Source organism: Rhinatrema bivittatum, chromosome 9 (assembly GCF_901001135.1).
Source record: "Rhinatrema bivittatum chromosome 9, aRhiBiv1.1, whole genome shotgun sequence".
Taxonomy (NCBI): domain Eukaryota; kingdom Metazoa; phylum Chordata; class Amphibia; order Gymnophiona; family Rhinatrematidae; genus Rhinatrema; species Rhinatrema bivittatum.
The window spans coordinates 85,142,159-85,167,642 of NC_042623.1; positions in this window are offsets into that span (position 1 = coordinate 85,142,159).

The window sequence follows — 25,484 nt, forward strand, 5'->3', positions numbered from 1 at the left end:
TCACAGCCTTTCTCACCACTCGACTCAATTTTTGCCATGTGTCCAGTTACGTTCTCAAAACCGCTACCAGTTCTTGCTGGAGACTCCACAACTTGTGAACCATTGCTGCTTGCATATCTTTTTTTAGAAGCTTTTGTATTTGCTTTAAAATAATTTTTAACTTTGCATTTTCTATTTGTAGAGATCTCCTAGGTCTCCACTAGATGGCCCTGGATACCTGTTCTGGAGTTAGTCTGGTAGGAGGAATATACTAAACCCACAGCATCTTCCTCAGAGGATTACTGAGATGGTTTTGATCTATTCCAGAAGGTGAGGGGGCTAGCCCCAAACCTCACACCCAGTTAAAAGTGCCCCCTCTTACAGTGGTATAAATAGAGAGTGGCATGTTGATTTCTCCTCTCTTTCTCTCTCTCCCTCTCTCTCTCCCCAAAAGGCTACACATGTTGCAGAAAATTATTGCAAGGTGCAATAATGTAGCATGCATTGAGGAAATTGCCCATGCGATGTGGTAGCTTGGAAATTAGTCTATGTCCCTTTATTTATTTATTTCTCATTTCTTATATTCCGCACATCAGATACCAGATCTGGCCAGAGTGGTTTACAAATAAAACACAATAAAATACAAGCAATGTAAACATATACATAACCAAAATAAAAACATAATAAAAATACACAATGCCTTAAAAAAAACCCCTAAAATAAGTACTGGCATTACAATCTATGTAGTCAGGCTACAATGGGAAAAGCCAAGCCTTTACCTTTTTCCTGAAATTCAAATAATTCTGTTCCAGCCTCACCACCAAAGGCGCCGAGTTCCATAATTATGGGCCGCTAACTGAGAACATCCTTTTCCTATGCACTGACTTACAAATATCTTGTCTAAATGGAATCGACACCAAGGCAGCTGACTTTGAGCAAAGATTACGAGCAGGAATATAACTCTTGATCTTTACTTGTAAATACTCCACACTCCCTCCATTTAACGCCTTAAACATCAGGGTCATTAATTTGAAATTAGCCTGTTCTTCAATAAGTAACCAGTGAAGGTGACTTAATAAAGGTGTTGCACTCATGCTACGTGGGAGACCAAAAATCAAACATGCCCCCATATTTTGTACCACTTGTAAATGCTGGACATTTTTTTTTAGAGAGACCCACTAGGATTACATTACAATAATCTAGTATTGGACAAACCAAAGACTGGTGTCTCTAAAAAAGCTCGTAGTCTCCTCAATTGTCTAAGTTGAAACCATACTCTCTGTACTATGGAAGACATGTGAAAATCCATAGTCATATCTTCATCTATTATTACCCCCAAATTCCTGGGTCCCATTTCTGCTATAAATATAGCATTTTAATAAATCTAGGGATTTGTTTGGCCAACTTGATATCAGTCAGTATATATCTCACTGAATGTCATTTTCATTACAGAAATAAGGATCCTAACCAGAAAAGAGGTGATTACCCCGATGAAGAGAAAAATTATCAAAATGCTATTCAGCATTGAGTTGTTTGTTCCTACTTTTTCATAAGACGTTTGCAGAATATATAAACATTTTATCTGCATTGAAAAACTTAAAAAATGGATACATTTTCATGATACCTATTATTAGAAATGTGGTGGTATGACTTATGATGGTCTCTTATAATTATAAGTGATTTATTTGTGATCCTATTACAAGGTAGATCTTTGGTGAGATTTTATTATGTCTACCTCTAGTGGAATTTGTATTTTTAGTACTCCTTTATGGTGCCATGCTTCAGATCAGACTTCACCCACCAAAGAACAACTTTTGGACTGCATCAGTGAATAGCTTAATTATACTACTGGAGACACCCTCTGGAGGGTCGTACCATGAAAGGAATCAAGGAAAGTGTCCCATATAACCATGTTACCATGACTTGGTCATGTGGCTCTCAAAAAATGACATTTTGGTTTACTCTTGTTGTTGCTAAGGCACGACACTAGTGGAAAACCCTATCCATAGGAATAACCCTGCAAGAAAATTGAACTAACCACTGAGAGATTGAAATTGGTGCAGACTAGCCTTCTTAACCACCTTCAGGGAGGTTTGCAATATTGATACTGTATAATAAGAAACCCTAGTCAGCTTGGACCTTATATCCATTTTGATGCCCAACAAAATAAATATGAACACTAGGCACTAGGCCATTTGCCACTGTGCCAGGGGTCGTGCGCCGGCAGTAAGGGCTGAAGTAAGTTTGGAAACAAAAACAAGAAATCAAAAAAGGTAGAGAGAAAAGGGAAGGTGAGGTAGGGGAAGGGAAGGGAAGGTGGGGTGGGTGGTAAGGGAACGGGGGAAGGCAGCGCGGCTCGGCACACGCAAGGTGCACAATTGTGCACTCCATTGCGCGTGCTGACCCCGGATTTTATAACATGCGCACACCAGCGCGAGCATATTAAAAAATCGGGTGTACATGTGTGTGCACATTGGGTAGCACACACACATGTACGCCCGTGCGCAACCTTTTAAAATCTACCCCAAAGCTTTCTCCCAGCCCCATTTCCTCCAATGTATAAGGGGTTTAGTGGGAAGACTGGGTGGCTACACACTAGCTTCTATTTCTGTGTGGGCACTGGGCTGGTTGTTGCAGGGTGTTGCATTTGAGTCATGGTCTAAGGTCTTGGCTAACTGCAGGGGCCTGATACCTAAAGAGAAGTGAATATATGTGCTAATATTTGGCGAAGATCTTTGCCCAAGAACTTTATTTAGAAAAAAAATGTGGTTTTGATGCTTTATACAGCACTCAGTTATGTGCAATGATGATTCTCAGCAGATGCAAAACAGCCTAATTTGCATAGTTCCTAGATCAGGGCTTCTCATACTTGCCCTGGGAACTCCACAGCCAGTCAGGTTTTCAGGATATCCTCAATAAATATGCATGAGATAAATCTGCATATATTTGAAATCAGGACAGATTTAAGAAGTCCTGCCCTAGATGTCAACATGCAAATATAGTTGAAAAATATAAGTTGTGGATATCCTGAAAATCAGATCTGTTTCTATCTTTTAATAACTTAAGTTGTGCATTCTTGGTTCAATTTGCATTTCAGGCATCTCTTACTGCTCTAACATATATCTTAATTGTTTTTTTTTTGTTAATAGCTACATTTTTATATTGAATAAGAGCATATATTTAAGAAAACCATAAAGTATCACAAGGAATTCTCTTTTCTTTGATACTGACCAGTGTTTCACATTAGGTAAGTAGTGACAAACAATCATTGCCATCTGCATCTGAAATTCATTTGGAAAGCTACATGAATTTAGTTCTTGGTTTTATTCCAGTTTTCAACAGATAGGTGTCCATCTCACTAAATATATATAATATTTAGAGAGAGAGGGAGAGAGAGAGGGGCCGATGCAATAAAGGTGCGTAGAAAGCGGGCGCTGACCAGTCAGCGCCCGTTCTCTGAACACACACATGGTGCCCCAAAGAGGGACCACCATGCAATACTTAAATTAGGGGGTAACGCTAGGAAGGAGGCGCTAGCATGACCCGCCGCAGCTGCCTATCTGCCAGTAATGAAAACGGCCGCCGAGTTTATCGGCGGCCATTTTCATTACTGGCAGACCACCGAGTTATGAAGATGGACGCCGGTAAACTCGGCCTCGGTTTTTATAACCTGCCTGTCTGCCAGTAATGAAAACGGCTGCTGAGTTTATCGGCAGCCATTATCATTGCTGGCAGATGGCCGGTGATGAAAACTGACACCGAGTTTACCGGCGTCGTTCTTCATAACTCGGCGGTCTGCCAAGCTTTTTTTTTTTTTTCTTTAAAAAAGAAGTACAGAAAAGCATTTTTTTCTGCTTTTCTGTACTTCTTTTCAATGCGCTCAGCTATTAACGTCTTCTCCAGACAGGCGTTAATAACTGAGTGATAAATGTGCGTCTGAGACGCACATTTATCTTTTTGCATTGGTAGTGAATGAGTAACAGGTTCATTCACATGCATTTGCCATCTCATTCACTCCACGTTAGACGCGCATTAAATAGGCGCTAATCGCCTTATTGCATTAGGGGATTGATTAGCGCCTATTTTACCCTCATCTAACTGCTCATTAAGAGTGTGCTCGGCATATTGCATCGGCCCCAAAGATAGATACATAGATACATAGATAGATAGATATAGATATAAACTAATCAACTTGACACTTGGAAGTCTCAGCAGAAGTCAAAGATTTGTGAGTAATAATTTACCTTCTCACCCCTAGTGGTGGTGGACTGGGTGATTACTCAGAGTAGGACTGAGGAACATTGGCTTGCAGTGTGGTAAAGTTTGCACTGATAATGCTGGAGGATTTTTGGTTTCCAGAGCTGTCAATGCAGCAACCATCACCAGAAAAGTAATAAATAATAAAAATGAGCTTCAACTTTGTATTTTCCTTTCACATTATTACTGTGTTTGTGCAGTGATGTGTTGGAGCAAGCTCTTGGGGGCTCCAGGAAGCCCCTTGTTAAATCACTTTATGAAAACAGAATATCTCACCATGTGGAACAGAGCTAAGAAGAGCCCCTTGAAAAGAAGTCGATAGCACATCATTGTGTTTGTATCTTATCCCTTCACTGAATTATGGTAAATCATGATCCAGTATTCGCATAGCAATTCAATCAACATAATAACTAAAAGTTGCATAGTCTTTGTAATTTGCTTTCAAATTTATGATGGCATATACAAAACAGATTTACATGCACAATCTGAAACAAGGATAGTTAGTGAATACATCCTGCTGAAAGAAAAGCTTGCATGGTTTTATAAAGCTCTGTTGAAAAACTTGGAAACTGAGCTTGTAATCAATGCAGTTGAGAATAATTTCACATTTAAATGCCATAGCTATTTTGATTTTGCCATCTAGCAAAAGGCAAATCTGTGAATGCTTAGAAAAGATTGTAAGAGACAACATCAGTAAAGAAAGGTTGAATCTAAGATTTTTATATTTGCTGGAATACTGTATATCAAGATGATTTCCCTCAATTACTTGGTAACACGAGAAGGGGAGAGAAAGCCAATATAATGATTTGGCTGGACCAATGATCAAGGGACATTGCTACATAATTAGGATGAAGAATTCCTAAAAGGTGCAAAATGTTAAGTAGAAGTCAGCTCCTGATAAAGAATTATTAAGGAAGTATTCAGGAGATGTGCAGCTCTGTCATTCAGGAAATTACAGAAGAAGAACTCCAAGAGGTTACTATTTTCGTTGAATCTATTCTTGGTATAAATGCTTTGTGCTCAGAGCCAGAAAAGTCATACGCAGAAATATACATGTTTAATGCAGACTGAAGTTTAAGAAAAATAACAGTAAAATGGGAGTAGGACCAGTAAATACGACAGCATAATATTTCTGGTGGAAAAGAAAGAACTGCTGTTTTGTCAAATTTTGAAGAAAGTGAGAAAAAAAAAGCCTGAAATTAAAAAGGTAATTGAAAAAAGTCTCAGTTGTTCCATAAAAATATCAATACTTTTGTTAAAGGAAAAGCAAGAAAGTGTTAAATTAGAAATGATGGGACTAATTTATTAAAGCACTGTGCCAGCCCAGTTTAGCTCTGATGCAAAACTTGTGCCAAATGTATTTTCAATGGGGAAAACACGAGCAGATTTTTTGCGCTGTAGCAAGACAAGCACAAACCTTCCAAATATCTTTATCAGGCTAACAGATGTTTTACTTAACGAGCTCCAGGATCTACTTTTGTCCCTTCTTCAAGTCTTGAGTTTCATCTCCATCTTTTATGAGAAATTTCTTTATCTCATTAGAAATCCCATCAGTTTGCTGCGGTTCGTTTGAAGCCTTTTTCATATTTTATCTATTTTGCTTGTAGTGTATCCTTTAATAAAGCAATTTCTATTTCAGTTTTCTCTTTGTAGTTCTAAAAAATTGTAACCCCCATGGTTTCATATTCTTTCCAGGTGGTTTCCATAATCTTTGGTCAGAAAAGGATTATAGTAGTCTCACAAAAGACTATAGTATTTTATAGTAGAAAAAATGTGAAAGTCATTTATATCTGTTAATAGGTATTTACATGCATAACTAGACTGTCTGAAAAATATCCCCGCTCAGTACCTCTAAAGTATGTGCATTGTGTGATGTTTGTCCTTTTACTCAATTTAAAGGACAGGAATATACATTCATTTAAAATTAATGGGTAAAACATGATGGATGAATCCATTTTTGGTTCTGTTTGTTGCAACAAATGAATGGTGCCTCTGAAAATTTGTGTTTCATTTATTTTTTTATACATTAAAGTCTATGGGGCAAGCAAAAGGGCTTTTTTTTTTCTCTCTTCTGGCCACACAGAACAGAGCCAGAAAAGGACAAGGAAAAAGCAGAACTAATCAAGAAGTACTTTTTCAACCAGCCTCTCTCAACATGACTTCATCGTTTATTTTTAACCTGAAATTGGAAAAAAAAAAATCCCAAAAACTTAGATCAGTCACCATTTTGTTCAGAGAAATTTCTCTGTTGGATTTCAGATTAAGAGGAAAAAGATTCTGAAGCTTTTTGTCAGAATGACAAAAAAAAGTTTATAAAACATTAAGGGGCGGATTTTAAAAGGAGCGCGAATAGCCTACTTTTGTTTGCGCTCCAGGCGCAAACAAAAGTACGCTGGATTTTAGTAGATAAGCGCGGAGCCGCGCGTATCTGCTAAAAACCTGGATCGGCGCGCGCAAGGCTATGGATTTTGTATAGCCGGTGCGCGCCGAGCTGCGCAGCCTACCCCCGTTCCCTCCAAGGCCGCTCCGAAATCGGAGCGGCCTCGGAGGGAACTTTCCTTTGCCCTCCCCTCACCTTCCCCTCCCTTCCCCTACCTAACCCACCCGCCCGGCCCTGTCTAAACCCCCCCCTTACCTTTGTCGGGGGATTTACGCCTCCCTCCGGGCCTCTTGCGCGCCGGGCCGCAACGTGGGGGCAGGTACGGAGGGCGCGGCCACGCCCCCGGACCGCCCCGGGCCGTAGCCACGCCCCCGTACCCGCCCCCAAAACGCTGCCAACACACCCCCGAAACGCCGCGACGACCGGGCCCGCCCCCGACACGCCCCCCTCTGAGAACCCCGGGACTTACGCGAGTCCCGGGGCTCTGCGCGCGCCGGTAGGCCTATGTAAAATAGGCTTCCCGGCGCGCAGGGCCCTGCTCGCCTAAATCCGCCCGGTTTTGGGCGGATTTAGGCGAGCAGGGCTCTGAAAATCCGCCCCTAAGGCCTAAAATTTGCATGAAGAGCACCCAAGAGACTCTCATATTGGTGAACTATTTCTACCACTATAGGAGGGTCATCTAGTAAGGGGGCAGTTTTACATGCACAGTCAGACATACGAACAGCACAGTACACATCAGTGAAGATTTGATGTGATTTGGAATGAGGAAAGATTCACAAAGATGAAATTTCTACAGTGTACTCTCGCCCTAGATTGATGCACTCTCTACCTGGGTGCTATCAAGCTAGGGCAAGAGTACATTGTAGAAGTGCATCTTTCCTAATTCCAAATCACATCACATCTTCACTGATGTGTACTGTGCTGTTCATATGTCTGACTGTGCATGTAAAACTGCTCTAGAATGCCACCAAAACCTCACCTCGAGTTACTGGATGACCCTGGCCTCTTATAGTGGTAGAAATAGTTCACTAATATGTGTGCCACCCCAGAGGTGCTCTCTCTCCCTTTCCTCTGCCAGTAAAAAAAGGGATAGTTATTTCCAGCATTAAAACATGCATTATACTATTGCACACAACATTAAACACCCCTTATTTTAATAAACTCCTACCCTTTGACTAAAGTTTCAAAATTTGTATATGCATCATGAGATGTGAAAAATAACGTTGGTGTTATGGCATTATCGTGGGTGTTCGGGTCCTAACGCCCATGATAACGCATTTTAATGAATGAACTTGTAAGATTGGAAAAAGCAAGGTGAGTTGTTAGCTCTTGTCACTGTATCATACAGTCTCTCTGTTGAATGTTACAGAGTTACAGTATTAACAAGGGTAAGAGCACTCAGCTGATCACACTGTTTTACCCACGGTTGCATGTGCATATTGGACACGCGTCCAAACCCCCCCGAAACTAATAGCGCTCATTACATGCAAATGCATGTTGATGAGGCTTTTAGTTATTCGCCCGGGATACAGAAAAAAAAATGTGTGCCCGATCCGTACATTTTACACTCAGAAATTAGCACCTGCCCAAGGGCAGGTATTAATTTCTGAGCGGCTCGAAAAAGTGTACAGAAAAGCAGAAAATACTGCCTTTCTGTACATCCTCCGACATAATATCATGGCAATATTAAGTCAGAGTAACCAGAAGGTTAACAAAAATTTTTTAAAAATGTGCTGGCGGATCAGGTTAGGAAAACGGTCAGTCAATATTATGAGCGTCCATTTAATTAACCTGTGACTGTGCACAGGTTAGGAAAATCGACGCTCATAAAATTGAGCGTCTGTTTTCCAAACCCGCTGACAGCCGCCTCTCCTGGACTTCTGCTGCTAAGGAGGCATTAGGGGCTCGCTATTGTCCCTAGCGCCTCCTTTTTAGCACGACCCCTCATTTAAATATGGTATTGCACGCCCAGGAGAGGTGGCTGGGCGCGCGTTATGAAAGTGGGCACTCAAAACTAAGTACCTGTTTTCCCATGCACTTTATTGTATCAGCCTGAAAGTGCCTGCTGCACATGGTAGAGAGAGGCATGTGTTTCACTGTGCATAGTGGTATACGGCAGTGACCCTGAAAGGCAAGCACAGCACTCTTTACCCTCTATCATCCTGTATATGCAAAGTAGTCAGTATACTCACAGATAAATTTTCAAAGAAGTTACACATATAAACATAACGTATCATCATAGCAATTTTCAAAAGCCATTTACCCATGTTAAGTGTACTTGCATGTATAAAACCTACTGACAATTCAATGGTAAATATTATTGCAATTTTCAAAAGCCCACTTACATTTATATTTTATTTATTATTTATTTAGAGTTTTTATATACCGGCATTCGAGATTAAAAATCACATCATGCTGGTTTACAGATAACAGGGGGTGAGAATAAAAAACAGAAACTTAAACAGGGGCAAAGAGGTCATAAAGTTACATTAAAACAGGGTTAATCTAACTGTGGGAAAGAGTAAGAGCAAGATAACTGAGCAGTTAAGAATTAACTATTTACATGTTATATTTACATATTTATATTTACATATTTACATATTAACCATTATACATGTAAAACATAGTTTGAAGCATGTAAATCCTTTGAAAATTACCTGGTTAATGCATATATTTTAGCAATGTATTCTAGCAATTTTCAAAAACCCACTTCCATGGCCAAAATGCACATACGCATGTAAAACTCAGTTTTAAGCCGGTAAATGCTTTTCAAAATCTTGCCCTTATTTCTCCTTGACCTTTTGCTTTCCTGATTTCTTTGTCTCCCTCATTTTCACTGGGTATTCTTCCCTAGGGATGGGAAGTTGAACGAAACAAAATAGGAAATGAGATGAAATTTCCTATTTTGTTTCATAAAGTTTTCAAAATGGAAAAAGTTAAATTCCAAAGAAATTTAATTGGAAACTTGTTTTGTTTTCAAACAATATTTTTAAAAAAACAAGTCATTGATCAGGCTTAGGCCTAGGGACCAGACCTAGAGAGTAGGTCGAGACCCAAAGCAGGGGCCCACCTTATACCTGAGTGCCATTCTGGCACCTCAGCCTACTCCTAGGCCCGAAGCCTGGACCTCAACTAGGCCAAGACCCGAGCAAAAGACCAGGCTCAGAAAATTTCCTGATGACCCACTCCCATACTTACCAAATCTTACACTGGGCCTCGGCCCAGACCCAGCCCAATGCTGGACCTAGCTCAGAGGCTGAGTCCCAATGCCTAGGCCAGGGCCTACACCCAGGCCCGATGTCAAGGTCTTAGCCAGGATCCATTGTTAGAACCCAGCCTCCAGGCTAGGCCATGATGTCAGGCCTGGGTCCTGACCCTGGCCTAGGTTTGGTATCAGCGCTGGGTCTTGGCATTGGGACCCTGCTTTTTGGCTGGGCCATGGCATTGGGCCTGATACTGGGCCCATTAAATTACTCAAAACAATACCTAATATAATAGTAAAACTCTTAACCAATATCATCAATCTCTCACTAGGTACTGTTCCAGATGCCCTGAAATGTGCTATAGTCAAACATGCTATAGTCAAATGAGCTATAGTCAAACCCATTGTTAAAAACCCACAACTAAAAACATCTGTCCCCCTCTAATCTCAGGCCCATTTCCAACTTGCTGTTCATCTCCAAACTGTTGGAAAAAGTCATAAATAAACAGCTCACAGAACACCTAGAATACCACAATATCCTTCACCCCTCCCAATTTGGATTCCGTAAATTTTACAGTACAGAAACCTTACTGGTTTCCCTTCTAGACTCGACTCTAAGAGGCTTAGACAATGGGCAAACTTATCGCCTGGTAATGCTGGATATATCTGCTGCGTTTGATGCAGTTAACCATCGTACACTGCTAAATAGATTAAAAGAAATAGGCCTAATAGACACCACACTCCATTGGTTTGAATCTTACCTGACAAACAGATATTATAGAGTTAAAATAGGTGATAAAGAATCCAAACAAATCGATCTAAAAATGGTGTACCCCAAGGATCCTTGTTGTCCTCAACCCTTTTTAATATTTATTTACTTCCTTCCGGCGCTACCTTTGCCCTCACTATTCATACGGGCCGACGTCACCCATATGACATAGTGAGGGCAAAGGTAGCGCCGGCACCATTTTGAATATTGGCAATACGGCCCGCGTGCAGGAGGTCGCTCCCGGACCCCCACTGGACTTTTGGCAAGTCTTGTGGGGGTCAGGAGGCCCCCCCAAGCTGGCCAAAAGTCCCTGGGGGTCCAGCGGGGGTCCGGGAGCGATCTCCTGCACTTGTGACGTCAGGTGCCAGGAACCAAAATGGCGCCGGCGCTACCTTTGCCCTGTCACATGGTAAGGGCAAAGGGCCACCAGCGCCATTTCTATTAACGCAGCCGTGGCCCGAGAGCGGGAGATTGCACCGGGACCCCCCACTGGACCCCAGGTAATTTAAAACATTTTGGGGGGGTTCGGGAGGGTGGGGGGATTTGTTATTAAAGGGTCGGGGTGGGTTTTAGGGTTGTTTTGGTGTGCCGGTTTTCTCGCCCTCCCCCTCCCCCTCCCCCGATTTACGATTTTTTGACGATAAATCGGGGGAATTGCTATTGTATCACGGCTCTAACGATTTTTGATGATTTAAAATATATCTGATGATTGTTTTAAATCGTCAAAAAACGATTCACATCCCTATTACACAAGGGATATCAGCCAAAGGAAGCAACTGGGCCACTTAAGGGAATTTTAATACACTTTACATATAGCTTATAATATTGAATCATGTATCTGAACAACTGCGGCACCCTCTGGTTAAAGTACAATCCATCTCAAATTTATTTATGTGCCTATTTGTAAACCGTTGTGATGGTATATCACTAAACGACGGTATAGAAAATTTTTTAAATAAATAAATAAAATAAGTAATTCTGGGATGAAACATCACCTAAAGAAGTAGCATCCCTTTCAATATGCACCTGAGGATGGTAGTAGCAGTAGTCAAGAGGCCCCATCTGCAAGCCAGAAGACACTAGTATTTAGGAAAAGGACAAGTGTTCCTCAAGCTGCTTCCAAGACTTCAGTTCCTTCTACCAATCAGGTGACAGGCCAGCAGCAGCAGTCCCCAGATACAACTAAGAAGTGACAGCCCACAATGGAGAAAACAGGGTGGTGTTCAGTGGCACTGTCACAGGGATAGAGGCAGGCAGCATCCAAAGTGGTGAATAGAACTATTGGTGAGCTGATCGCTTTAGATAATCCGCCCCTGCAAGTCTTGGAGAATGTGGATCTCAGGCATCTGCTGTAGCTCTTAGCGTTAAACTATAAAATGCCCTCCAGATCCACTTTCAGCAGAAATGTCATCCCCAGTGCGTACAAGCATTGCCGTTACCGTCTGCAGTGAAGATACAGGGGAGCAGTGTACATTTCACAAGCAACATCTGGACATCCACAAACATCTCACATTCCATCTCTCTGATGGGACACTGGTGGGACCTGGCTGAGGTAGGGCCAGGGAGCAGCTCCACAGGGGCTGAAACAACAGGATGCAGATGAGCTTTGCTGCAACTAGCAATGAAGGAGGCCCTAGGGCTAGGGTCCGGAGACCCAGAGCATGTGTATCTGCATGGTTTACTAGAGAAGTATAGAAAAATAGTTGGGACTTCCACTGAAATGTTAAGGTAGGAAACCTTCTCATGAAAAGCAGGAGGAGTTAGAGATGCCTCACAAGCATCTCGTTATAAATGTGGGTACCAGCTAGAATTCAACCTACGTGATGCTGCACAGACTAGTGGCGTATGAATTTAGAACTGTTGATATTATGATGAATTCTTCAAGTCAATATTCAAACAATCATCATATTCTACCATCAGAATTTACCGAAGCCTGTGTAATTAACAGACGGTGAGACCTCATATGTACTACGGCAGGCTATTGAGCAAAAGCCCGTCAATGCCAGTAGTTTAATCGTATGGAGATAAATGCAGTATTGCACCGTCTAAGCATTTATAATCATTGGTCTCACAGTCTATTGTATTGTACTGACACGTTGTGTCTGTTACTGATATTGTATAGGCAGTAAGTAGGGTAAACACTTATCGTAGCAGGTTATGCAGTGAGGGTGTATCGCTGGCGAATTGGCCCGACACGGCTCGTGTTTCTGGAGAACCTTCTTCAGGGGCTGCAGTATGCCAGTACTGTAAATAGAATGAAGCAACATTAATGCATAATGTCTTAAAACAACATGATTCCTGAGCTGGTGTCAACTATAACCTACTGTTCCCAGGACTGCCAACTCGTTCTGCTACTCGGCTGCGGCAAAAGTCAGGCAGCAGGATCCGCCATCTTAGGATCCGAATTATATACCCAGCGTTGCAGACAAAAAACAATTAGTGATGACGTCAAAGCAATTGACTGAGACAGGTACTGAAATTAATGAAGAATTAAATGAATTAAGTGAATTAAATAAGGGATGTCCATTCTACGGAGTCATTGAGACCCGAGGGTGTTTTGGGATTTTAAAGTAAAAATCCACCATTGTTTCCCGGGTATTTAGCAGTTGTTTGAAGTCTCCCCCACGCGGGCTGGGAGTAATTTGTTCGAGGACGGTCCACCGTAATTGATCAAATGTGTGGCCAGATGTGATACAATGGTCGACCATAGGGTGCTTCTAAATTTGCCGTTTTTAAACGGCTGCGATGTTCAAAGAGGCGTGTTTTGATTTTTCTGCTGGTACGTCCTACATAGGTTAATAAACAGGGACACTGGATAAGATATATCACACAGGTAGAGTTACAGGTAGTCTCTGATCTTTTATGATAGGTGTGACCTGTACGGGGGTGTTGCCACACAATACCACTCATCCCTACATTAGGGATGGCGCTAATTATCAAGCCTGTGGACAAAGGAGGCAGTATTGTTATGATGGACCGTAACCAATACATAACTAAATTAACCACTGATCTAGCAGATTCCAAATATTACAAGATACTTCAAGTAGATCCAACTGTAGAACTATTTCATACCATTGAGATGTTATTGGAGGAGACCACGACCCCTTTCCTCACTCGTAAAGAGCGGAATTTTTTGCTCCAGCAATATCCACGTATCCCCATAATGTATGGGGTACCCAAAGTCCATAAATCGTTAACAGATCCCCCTTTGAGACCCATCGTTTCTAGCAATGGTTCCTTACTGGAACCATTAGCCATTTTTCTGGATAAATTCCTTAAACCACACGTACAAAATATGAGAGCATATGTCCAAGACTCCACAGCTGTTTTAAATAAATTGGCAGACTACTCTAATGCAACGGATTCCGTAACCTTGGTAACGATGGATGTCGTCTCCTTATATACAAACGTGTCTCACTCCACAGCTCTCCTGACAATTGAGGAAACCCTTAAACACACAATGGAAAGTTCCAGAATTCCATTTTGGTTTATATATGAAATAGCTAAACTTGTTATTCAAAACAATTACTTTACTTTTAACACTCAGTTTTACCTTCAAATCCATGGCATAGCTATGGGATCTTCCGCAGCCCCCTCCATTGCTAATTTAGTCATGGACAGACTTGAAAGATTACACATCTATAGTTCACATTGGTTCAATGCTATATCACTCTGGATCCGCTATATAGATGATCTTCTCATTTTTTGGACACAAGACAACATGTCCCTTCAGGAATTTACCACTTGGATCAACACTATAGACACGGATCTTAAATTCACCACACATTTCAGTGATACCCAGTTATCATTTTTAGATATCTCCATCACTATTCATAATCACCAAGTACACACATCTATTCATCGTAAAGAAACTGAAAGGAATAACTTACTCCGATACCACAGCTTTCACCCGAGAGCATTCAAACAAGGCTTGCCAGTCAGTCAATTTTTTAGACTCAGACGCTTATGCTCGTCGGACAAAGATTTTAAATTCCAGGCGAGTATATTGGCGGACAGATTTTTTTCTAGAGGATATCCCTATCATGCAGTATATAAAGCGTTCAAAAGAGCATGGCATTCACCACGGACAGCCCTTCTGCAATATAAAACACGGGATCCTGTTTCAACAGACATTTGTGTGCTTACACACACGGACAAATCCTACCTGATCATGCAAAGTATAAAAAGACACTGGCATGTCCTTCAATTGCATCATATTTTTTCCGAATATCCTCTTTTTGCATATCAACGAAGCAAGAATATAAAAGATATTGTTGTTCACACAGCTATCACTCTGCAGAATCCGGCAAGACAGCACGGCAATCATTCAAGCTGTGGTAACTGTGAAATGTGTGCTATTACTATGGAAGGTCCCACATGGCAACACCCCCGTACAGGTCACACCTATCATAAAAGATCAGAGACTACCTGTAACTCTACCTGTGTGATATATCTTATCCAGTGTCCCTGTTTATTAACCTATGTAGGACGTACCAGCAGAAAAATCAAAACACGCCTCTTTGAACATCGCAGCCGTTTAAAAACGGCAAATTTAGAAGCACCTATGGTCGACCATTGCATCACATCTGGCCACACATTTGATCAATTACGGTGGACCGTCCTCGAACAAATTACTCCCAGCCCGCGTGGGGGAGACTTCAAACAACTGCTAAATACCCGGGAACAATGGTGGATTTTTACTTTAAAATCCCAAACACCCTCGGGTCTCAATGACTCCGTAGAATGGACATCCCTTATTTAATTCACTTAATTCATTTAATTCTTCATTAATTTCAGTACCTGTCTCAGTCAATTGCTTTGACGTCATCACTAATTGTTTTTTGTCTGCAACGCTGGGTATATAATTCGGATCCTAAGATGGCGGATCCTGCTGCCTGACTTTTGCCACAGCCGAGTAGCAGAACGAGTTGGCAGTCCTGGGAACAGTAGGTTATAGTTGACACCAGCTCAGGAATCATGTTGTTTTAAGACATTATGCATTAATGTTGCTTCATTCTATTTACAGTACTGGCATACTGCAGCCCCTGAAGAAGGTTCTCCAGAAACACGAGCCGTGTCGGGCCAATTCGCCAGCGATACACCCTCACTGCATAACCTGCTACGATAAGTGTTTACCCTACTTACTGCCTATACAATATCAGTAACGGACACAACGTGTCAGTACAATACAATAGACTGTGAGACCAATGATTATAAATGCTTAGACGGTGCAATACTGCATTTATCTCCATACGATTAAACTACTGGCATTGACGGGCTTTTGCTCAATAGCCTGCCGTAGTACATATGAGGTCTCACCGTCTGTTAATTACACAGGCTTCGGTAAATTCTGATGGTAGAATATGATGGCACAGACTAGTGGAGCAGCAGATACCCCTGCAGGATCTAACTCAGGAAATGGAGAAAAGTGTGCAGGTTCCCCTAGGGCATTATGACTGGTCAGTCATGAGATAACTTAAGGATGCCATAGAGGAGCTGAGTGCCACAAGCGCTACCTTGGGAGATGTCATCCTGTTAGAAAAGTTGGAGGGCATTCAACAAGAAGAGGGAATGAGAGGTGAGGGGCTGCACTGTTTGGTGTCCTTGGTGTCAGGTGATAGAGAGACAAGGACCTCTGACCACAAACCCCACATACATGCTCACTACATTATGTGATCCACATGCGAAAGGAACACTTGCACTGAGACCAACAATATGATACAAATACCTACAGTACCTGAATGTAATCCACTTTGAAGTGCTGAAAAAAGTACGAAAAGCGGAATCTAAATCTAAATCAATATGAAGAGCATGTTGGCAGAGGAAGTCTGTCAACTTAGAGTACCAAATGTTAAAGGAGAGGAGGGATGTAACAAAGGAGGAAACACCATCATTGCTCAGGTCAGACAGTAGTGCTATTCAGAGCAGCACCCTGTCATCACCATTTAGCACTCCCTCCATTACAATAAAACAGAAACAATCCTCACTTCTGTCCCAGGTGCTTGCAAAATCAAATCTCAGTGACACACTATCTCGCAGAGACCATTAAGGACATGGAAGCAGATTTGCTGGTATATTGGTCCCACAAGTCCAGCATCTGGCCACACCTAGTGAGAGTGGCTCAGCACTATCTCTCTTGCCTACCATCAAGTGTGCCCAGCGAAAGAGTGTTTTTCTATGACAGGAGACATCATAAGCCCTAATTGCTCAAGGTTGTCCTCACATTTGATGGAGAAGCTAGTGTTCCTTAAAATGAATCTGCCTTTGTTTGGCTTTCCAGATTTGCCATGCAAGTGGCAAGATGAATGAAAAGAACTTAAAGGTCCTAGCTGGCTGCCATCCTGTCTGTCTGCTGTGCCTCAATAATAGCAATGGGGCCTACATCCAGCATCCAGCAACATCCAATGATGACTGACTGTATCTGCCTGCTGTGTCCCCAGCACTGCCAGTTGGGCCACACTTCAACAACCATGGGAGAATAATAATTCTTCAGGATGAAGAATCAAGGTTGGATTTTTTCAAGATAGGGAAATAGTTGCCTTTTTAAAAGATAGAGGAACATACCCTAATAAGAGAGATTTACAATCATTGCCAGGTTTGTTACTTAGAAAAAAATGGGCCTTCCCAATTCCTCCCTTCCCCACCCCCTCACAAAAATGGGGGCATCCCTAGGCCCCTTCATTTCCACTACCTGCTACAAATAATACCGAGGTTCTACATCTGATGAAATCCATCAAGGTTTCTATGCTCGTAAAAGCTTTGCACTGGTCCTTTTAGACATACCCATTATCTCATTCGATCTTGTTGTTCCAGTTAGCAAATATTGACACTGTATTTAGGTGGTTCCACTATTACTTGACAAACAGGATGCAGCAGGTTAGACTAGAACAGTCTGTTTCAGCATGGAGCCCATTAAGAACTGGTATCCCGCAGGGATTGGCACTAACAGCCATTCTTTTTAATATTTACTTGTCTCCCATCTGCAAGCTAAATATCAGGTCTCCTTTATTATATCTCCTTTATACTGACCATATAAAGTTTTTTATTCCTGTGAACATTTTCTGTCTTCATGCTTTATCCGAAGTAGCTATTAAAATTCAAGCTCTAAAACAATGGATGACAGTAAATTGATTAATGCTTAGCATAGAGAAGACTGAATTGATTATTCTAACCAGATCAACATGAGATGACCTTCTGTCCTCATTACAAATAGGAGATTGGGATATCCCAATTACCAAGCAGATCCTTAACATAGGAGTGGTTTTGATACATTGCTTACTTATCAACCACAAATAAAATCTGTGATAAAAAAAAAAGTTAATTGTACAAGCTTTGCCTATTACATTGCCTGAAATCAGTTTTAAATCATGATGATTTTCACACTGTTTTGCAGGCAATGATTCTTACTGATTTGGACTATTCCAATGCCATCTAGGTTAGGCTACTGGCCTCAACCCAGGCAGGACTACAGATTGTGCAGAATGCTGTGGCAAGGGCCCTTACCAGGGCCACATGTAAAGACCACGTATCACCTTGTCTTTGTTAAACTGGCTTCCTGTAGCATGGGTCATCAGATTTAAAATTCTTACTATAGTCCATAAAACCTTGTGTGACAATGGTCCTAGTATAGTAGCAAATTTAAAATTGTATACGTCTTTCTACATTCTATGGTCATCAGGGCAGAATCTATTGGAGGTCTTCTCCCTTTGTCATTACATTTTACTGAGACACAAGAGTGAATTTTCATTGTAGTGGAGCCATTTTGCAATTTTTTTGCCACCATTTCTAATGGCTGAGTTATTTAAGTCTTTTAGAAAACACCTTAAGACCTTTTTTTTTTTTTGCACAAGCCTTTGAAAGTCCATCAGCAATATCTGGTTAGCACATTACTGTTTGTAGTTAAGGCAGTTTTAACTGTCGATTATAGTCTATCAATAAAGCATCAGATCTTTTTTTAGACTCTACATTATTGTTGCTGTGTGTATCTGACTTTGAATGGTAGTGACAATATTATTGTTTGTATATATAATTTGTTAAGGATGTTTTCTTGTAACTCACTCAGATTGATGGATGGGCAAGTCATACAAATTTTTAAATAAATAACCAAAAAAATTCCAAAATTGTTTGGAATATTCAGATAAGTGCATTTTTGGATTGTTCCAAAAAGAAAATGTATTTTTTCATTGAAGAAAATGTGTTTGTTTAAAATGAATGCACATTCCTAGAATGCACGGTTTTAGGGAAGTTACAAGCATAGAGCAGTAAAGGGGATACCTACCCACAGCTGAATCAATCCTAGCAATCAGTGGGGTGATAGATATCACAGCAAGATCACCTTCATATCCCTCTCACGGTGCCTTGGAGTTTTCATGCAATTATTGTTGGTACCTTCTGCCCCCCCCCTTTTTGATGCCTCAGATCTTCATTCCTCTTCTGATCAATTTCTTTGATTGGATGACCAGAAAATTGGATCAGGGAAGAGTGCTAGATGTAGTATACTTGGATTTCAGGAAGACCTATGACAAGGTTCCACATAGGTGACTTAAATTAAACTAAGCTCCTTTAGTATGAGCCCTAAAGAGACAGACTGGGTTAAAAACTGGTTGAGTGGGAGGCAGCAAAGAGTAGTGGTAAATGGAGTTCACTCCAAGGAGAGGGGCAATACTAGTAGCATGCCACAAGAATCGGTCTTTGAACTGGCATTATAAGCATTTTCATAAGTGATATTGAGAAAGGGCTATTGGAAAAGATTTATCTTTTTGCAGATGATACCAAAATCTATAACAGGGTAGGTACCAATGAAGGTGTGGTAAACATGAAGAGGAATCTAATAAAGGTTGAGGAATGGTCTAGATTCTAGCAGCCTAGATTTAGTGCTAAAAAATGTAATGTCATTCATTTGGACTGGAAAAACACTAGGAAGCAATACAATAGAAGGGGTGAAGGTTTTCAGTGCACAAAACAAAAGCAGAATCTGAAGGTGATCAAAAAGGTGGATAAGGTAATAGCAAAATTTAGAAAGATGTTTGGGTGCATAGAGAGAGGAAAGGACAGCAGAACAAAGGAGGTGATATTGCCCTGTGTAAGTATCTGGTGCAACCTAATTTGGAATACTGTGTACAGTTCTGGAGACTGCATCTTCAAAAGGATATAAACTGGATGAAGTTAATACAAAAAGTAACTATAAAAACGGCCATTGGTGATCTTTGTTGTAAAGCATACAGGGACACGCTAAAAGGTTTAAACAACATACCCTAGAGGAAAGGCAGGATAAATAGAGATATGATAGCGATGTTTAAATATCTCCAAGGTATCAATGCACAGGAGGCAGGCCTTTTTCAACATAAAGGAAGCTCTGAAACAAAGGGGGTCATGGGATAAAGGTGAAACTGAAAGGGGTAGACTCAAAGTAGGGGTGTGCATTAGTTTTCGACGTTTTGTGAATCCGCAACATATATGCCATATTTGTTATATTCGTGGGGGTTCCAAAACATATGGCGAACCCCCACGAATACAACGGATCACCAAAGAATGGGCCCCCCCACCCTCCTGAACCCCCCAAGACTTGCCAAAAGTACCTGGTGGTCCAGCGGGGTTCCTGGAACGATCTCCTGCACTCGGGCTGTCGGCTGCCGGTATTCAAAATGGCGCCGATAGCCCCTGTGACATAGTAAGGGCAAAGGCTATCGGCGCCATTTTGAATACTGGCAGCCGATGACCCGCGGGCATAAGATCGCTCCAGGACACCCGCTGGACCACCAGGGACTTTTGGCAAGTCTTGGGGGGGACTCCTACCATGTGACAGTTGCTCCTACCATGTGACAGGGGCTGATCAATGGCACCGGTAGCCCCTGTGACATAGTAAGGGCAAAGGCTATCGGCACCATTTTGAATATTGGCAGCCAACAGCCCAAGTGCAGGAGATCGCTCCAAGAACCTTGCTGGACCACCAGGTACTTTTGGCAAGTCTTGGAGGGGTCAGGAGGATGGGGGTTCTAGATAAATAACTTTAAAGGGTTGGGATGGGGTTTTTTGGGGGGAACAAATGTATTTTTGACATATGAACGGATCAGGGGCCCCCCGAGAACGGATGCAACGGATTTGGGCCCCTACGAATCTGAAACCCGAATGGGATGAATCCGTCCCTGCTGCACATCCCTAGACTCAGGAGTAATCTAAGGAATTATTTCTATATAGAAAGGGTGGTGGATACATGGAACAACTTCCAGTGGAGGTGGTAGATACAAGGACAGTATTTTAATTCAAGAAAGCACGGGATCTCTGATGGCGTGGAAGAGATTGTAAAGCTGAGCAATTAGTGTGGATGGGCAGACTAGATAGGCCAGATGGTCTTTTTCTCCTATCATGATAATATAGGGGTGTCTTGGAGATGCATGCTACTGTTTTTGTCCTTTGCCCCTCTCTTGATACTTTGTAGTACTCATACTTATGTTGGTACCCTTTGTCCCACTTTTGGTGCTTGTTCTTTATTTTATGTGTAATCTGTTTACTTGTTATTTTTATTCAATTATGCATGTGAGTTTATTGTAAAACTGCTTGGATAATGTTTTACATGTGGGCTATTAAATTTTAATAAATGAATGAATGAGTCTTTCTGCCACTCTTGTTACTGTTTCTTGCATCTCTTTTGAAGTCTTGGTGTATTGTTGCCACTGTTGGTGCCACTTTGCTCCTCACACAGTGTCTTGGGTTCTTCATGTTGATGCTGTTTTATTCCTTACACTGTACATTAGAGTGTACACGCCATTGTTGTAAGTGACTTTCACCCCTTTTTTTGTGCCTTAAGATGTTCTTACCATTGTTTGTAATGTTTTGCTTCTCTCACATTGGCTTCAGCTGTTCATGACACTCTTGGTGCCACTTTGTCCCATTCTTGGTGTCTTAGACTGCTCTTCTCTCTGCTGATGATGTCTGCCTGCAAGTTTCTTTAAACTTGGATAGAAAATCCCATATTTAGAGACCAAAATAGGATGCTTGGCAGACCTCCATTAAATTTAATGAAAACCGAATCAACAAAATAAACAAATTAAATTTTTGTCCAAACTGAACAAAGTGAATCACCAAGCCAAACAAAGTGAAATAACAAACGAAACTAAAAATATTTCCATGCACCTTCCTAATTAGAAGATGTGCTTCTAGTGGGGCGTTAAACATTATAGTCTGGTTTCAGATTTATACTGAAAATGTGAGGTTTAAAAACAGAACACGTGTCCCCTTCCAAGTGTACTTCATTGCAGTTGTTCCCTCCGAACTATTTATTCAACAGCACACAGTTCGGAGGGAGGTATCTTTGAAGGATATTAATGAAACAGGAGAGTTAGGGCATCTCATAGAGAAGTTTAATACTACTTGCCATGTTCTTGTATCCTGGGCCACTGGTGGAAACAGGATTCTGGGCTTGATGATGTTGCGCATTCTGGCCGCGTTGGTGCCGCGGTCGGACCTGCTCACCTCACACTGTCCTCCACCAGTTCCGGCCTTGCCGCAGCCGCCAGCTCCCGATGTCCCTGACGCTCTCCTCAGGCATCCTCGGCCTCTTCCACACCACAGGCCTCTCAGCAGAGCTCCCGTAGGGGCTCCGCATCTTTGATCACCTCGGCCTCGCCCCTAGATGCGTGCGAGGCCAATGTTTCCACTTTTAAAGGGTCAAGCGCAGGAAGCCTGACTCGGATGCATCCCGATGACATCACTAAGCCTTAGTATAAAAGGCAAGCCTCTTTCCCCAGAGCCTCGCCTTGGCAATCGAGTCAACACCTCGGTGTACTAGTTTGCCTGTTCCTTGTATCTGATCCTGCATTCCAGGGTCTCCTTGTTCCAGCGTCTCCTTGTTCCAGCGTCTCCGTGTACCAGTGTCCCCGAGGTCCTCAGTGTCTTCAGCATCTGTCTTGTTCCTACTCCACGTTCCCTGCTACTGACCCCTGCTTGCCTGACTATGACTGACAGCTGCCTGGACTTGACCTCTGCCTGCTTGACCACATTGACCACTGCCTGGAACTGACCTCTGCCTGCCTGACCACATTGACCGCTGCCTGGAACTGACCCTCGCTTGCCTTGACTATGCTTGGACTGACCTTGGATTTGACCCTTGCTTTGGATGACCACTTCTGGATGGATACCCTGGCTTTGACCCTTGCACTTCACTCGGACACCCTCTTCTTGCCTTCTGTGACCAGCAGTCCAACCTGCTTGGACTTTGACCGCGGCCTTCCTCTGACCAGACCCAGTGGCGCTGCCTGTTCCGCCCGGAGAGCATTCTTGAACTGTTACCTCCCTGAGGTCTCCAGAGTCTCTAGTTCAGGTTTGGTTCATCCTCTCTGCATCGCCGCTCACCCTTGCTCGTGGTGGGCATACCTCTCCGCTACCTCTCCAGGAGACCCTCTGAGGCCCACCTAAGTCCAGGCGGTCCGGAAATCCAAGGGCCCAACCTGCGGAAATCCCAGACTGTTATTGGCGAAGCTCAAGCTAGCCTCTGTCTCCTCATATGCTCCACCTCCTGGTGGCAGGTGCTTTCTGGGTCCGACCAGAGGGCCATACCAATCCTGTACCAGGCCAAGGGTCCACCTACAGCACAACAGATGAACCCTCAGTCTGACCCTTCTTCTTATGTTCTTATTCCTTTTCTCTGTTCTGGTTATGAGCAACAAATATCAGTTATTTTAGTTAAATGTTTAGTTAAATGTTCCCAAACCATCTTCCTACTTATATTTTTCTTCCATATATTGATTTTTAGTAATTTAACAAATCTTATTCCATCATCCTCAAGTTATAGAATGCTCCATAGCCAAACAGTATATTTGAAAATTACTGCCCATCTGTTTTGCCTATTGAATTGTATAGTCTTTTCTTCTACAAATGATTTAATGTTACTTATCAAACTAATTTAAATAATTTTGAGTATTTTAATAGAAATGATAACTTACAAAGCTGCGCGCACATATATAGTATATGCGCAAGTTATAAAATATAGGTACATAAATACTTATAACATGCTCATGTATATAAAAACTGTGTGTTGCATAAATTCAGACTTATCCTGATAAGTAGCGACATTTATCCAGATAAGTTAGAAAAGTGCTTCTTGTCCATCTAAGTAGTGCTTTTTAGACTTATCCTGCTATAAGTAAGATAGTGAGTAGATTTTATAGACAGAATTTAGATGTCACCACTTTTATTTAATCTTTATTTAGACCCACTTGCATCTCTGATCCAGGGTTATAAGGTTGAACCCTAAAATATTTGCTGGTGATATTCCGCTGGTGGCATGTATTGGATTGAATCGGGTCTGGTGAGGTTTAATGCCTGTTTCAATGTGCTAGCAAATTGGTTGTTGTCTTTCAAACTCAAATTGAATCCTAAGAAGTCTGAATCCTTACAGATTAGTTGGAGAGGGAGATCCTTGACAGGATCCAAGATAGAAGAGGTTCCTTTAATCGCCAAAGAGAGTGTTTGCAGTTTGGGGATAAAATTGGATGCTAGCCTGAAATAAGATGCCAAATTCCATAGCCTTTTGTCCAACAACTTTTGTTATCTCCACACATTAAACATCTTAGGGCTGTGCTGAATATAAGAGAATTAACAACTCTCATCCGATCCTTGGTAATAAGCCAGGTGGATTATCGTAATTTCCTGTTCCATGATATGCCAAGACTATCTTTGAAAAGATTGCTGTTGATCTGCTAGGTTACTTACTAGTATACATATGTGAAATCTCACTTGCAATCAAATTGTGGAACAAAAATGCACAAAAATAGTTTGTGAATGACTATCATACAGCACTGGGTGGGCACTTATAAATACATGCTTCCAATTGACATCAATGTGCTAAACTTTTGTACTCATCAGTCATTCATAAACAACAGTGTGTGTGTTTATGCTTTTAAACATTTTTGCTGCTTTTTAAAATTGAAAGACTGTCTTAGAGATTTAAAGAAATGCACTTATCTTAGTGCTGAAAAAAAGGGAGAATTAAATTCCACTTTCTGTATCTCTAATGATAGTCTGAAAAAAGTGCAAAAAGTGGAATATAAATCTAAATAAATAAGAACAACATCCTCCCCCACTCCCCTTTTATGTATACATGCTTGATGAAAATAAGTATAACCATCTGCCATTAATGCCTTTAAGAGAACAATATCATGGACATAAGGCCAGGATTCAGAAATAAAAAATAAATCAAGGTCATTCTGCATTATTTCATTTTGAACAACATACTCCTTCTGACGTACCGACCTGGCATTAATATAAACCACATTAATAAGACATTCTTCACCATTAGCCCTACTGCAATAACCTAAACCTTCCCTGTTAGGATAAATCAGAACCCTCATATTGTTAGTGGAGGCGTCCAATCCGACTTCCCCTACACTTATGCTTCCCCATTAAAAGCACACTTACAAATAAAATGAAGGAAAACATCCAGCTAGCAAACATGGTAATCATAGACAATCAAACTACTGTGACCACATAAAACGTTATCCTGCCTAATAACTTGCCCAGGCCAAGGTCCAAGGGCCCACCAAGGGGCACACAAAGTGGCAGGCCCTTCGGCGGGCCCTTAGGCAAAGGCCTGCCAGGCATGCCTACCCAGGCGGGCTGTTTTATATCCTTTGCAGGGTGCCTTTCTGGGGGAGTAATGTCATCAGTCAGTGATGTGGCAAACTTTTCCCACCATATTACATGCTGTTGCATATGTATGAATACATATACAATAGCATCATAAATATATCCACTTCCAAAGTTCCACCTTCCCCCAAACCAAATCATCCTAATTACCACCATCCAAATTAAAAGTCCTACTCTCTCTAAAATAAATAAAAACTAAATTGAACTAACGAAAAGGAGTGAATTTTCAAAGGAGTTAGGTGTGTAAAAGAGGC